Source organism: Mandrillus leucophaeus, unplaced genomic scaffold, assembly GCF_000951045.1.
Source record: "Mandrillus leucophaeus isolate KB7577 unplaced genomic scaffold, Mleu.le_1.0 Scaffold780, whole genome shotgun sequence".
In the NCBI taxonomy this organism is placed as follows: domain Eukaryota; kingdom Metazoa; phylum Chordata; class Mammalia; order Primates; family Cercopithecidae; genus Mandrillus; species Mandrillus leucophaeus.
Genome location: NW_012108475.1, coordinates 295,918 through 297,471, shown reverse-complemented (window position 1 = coordinate 297,471; position 1,554 = coordinate 295,918).

Sequence of the window (1,554 nt, the reverse complement as noted above, 5' to 3'; positions counted from 1 at the left end):
CCTGTATTTCATGGAGCAGTTTGCTAGTCCTGTCTTTTTGGAATCTGAGAACTGATATTTCGGATCGCTTTGATGACAATACGGAAAAAGGATATATCTTCAGGAAAAAGTAGAAAGAAGCTTTCTGTGAGACTGCATTGTGATCTCTGTGAATTCATCTCACAAAGATTCAACTTTCTGTTCATGAAGCTGTTTGCTAATACTCTTTTCGTGGTATCTGCAAAGTGACATATGGCAGGGCATTGAGGGCTATGGTGGAAAAGGAAATATAATCAGAAAAAAACGAGAAAGAAGCTTTCTGAGAAACTTCTTTGTGATCTGTGAATTCATCTCACAGAGTTCCTCCTTTCTGTTCATGAAGCCGTTTGCTAACACTGTTCTCGTGGAAACTGCAAGGTGATATTTGGGAGCACTTTGAGGGCTATGGTGAAAAAGGAAATATCCTCAGGTAAAAACTGGAAAGAATGATTTGAGAAACTGCTTTGCGACATATGAATGCAACTCACAGAGTTGCATTTTTTTTTCACCTATTAGTTTGCTAATTCTGTTTTCTTGAAATCTGCAATGGGATATTTCTTAGTGCAATGAAACTTATGGCGACAAAGCAAATATTCTCAGAAAAAAATTAGAAAAAATCTTTGTGAGAACCTGCTTTGTGAAGCATGAATTCAACTCACTGAGTTCCACCTGTACTTCATGGAGCCGTTTGCTACCCCTGGTTTTGTGGACTCTGAGAACTGATATTTCAGATCGCTTTGAAGATGATACGGCCAAAGGAAATATCCTCAGATAAAAACGAGAAGGAAGATTTCTGAGAATTGTTTTTCTGTTCTGTGAATTCATCTCACAGAGTTCAACCTTTCCGTTCATAAAGCTGTTTGCTTGTGCTGTTCTCGTGGAATCTGCAAAGTGATATTTGGAAGCACATTGATTGCTATGGTGGAAAAGGAAATATAATCCGATAAAAACGAGAAAGAAACTTTCTGAGAAACTTCTTTGTGATCTGTTAATTCATCTCACAGAGTTCCACCTTTCTGTTCTTGAAGCCATTGGCTACCACAGTTTTCGTGGAATCTGCAAAGTGATATATGGGAGCTCCTTGAGGGCTATGATGGAAAAGAATGTATCCTCAGAGAAAAACGATAAAGAAGCTTTTTGAGAAACTTCTTTGTGATCTGTGAATTCATCTCACAGAGTTCCACCTTTCAGTTCATGAAGCGTATTGCCTACACTGTGCTCGTGGAAACTGCAAAGTGATATTTCAGAACGCATTGGGATCTATGGTGGAAAACAAAATATCCTCAGATAAAAACGACAAAGAAGCTTTCTGAGAAACTTCCTTGTGATCTGTGAAAACATCTCACAGAGTTCCACCTTTCTGTTCATGAGGGCGTTTGCTAACACTGCTCTCGTGGCATCTGCAAACTGATATTTGGGAGCGCATTGAGGGCTATGGTGGGAAAGGAAATATCCTCAGAAAAAAACGAGAAAGAAGTTTTCTGAGAAACTTCTTTGTGATCTGTGAATTCATCTCACAGAGCTCCCCATTTCTGT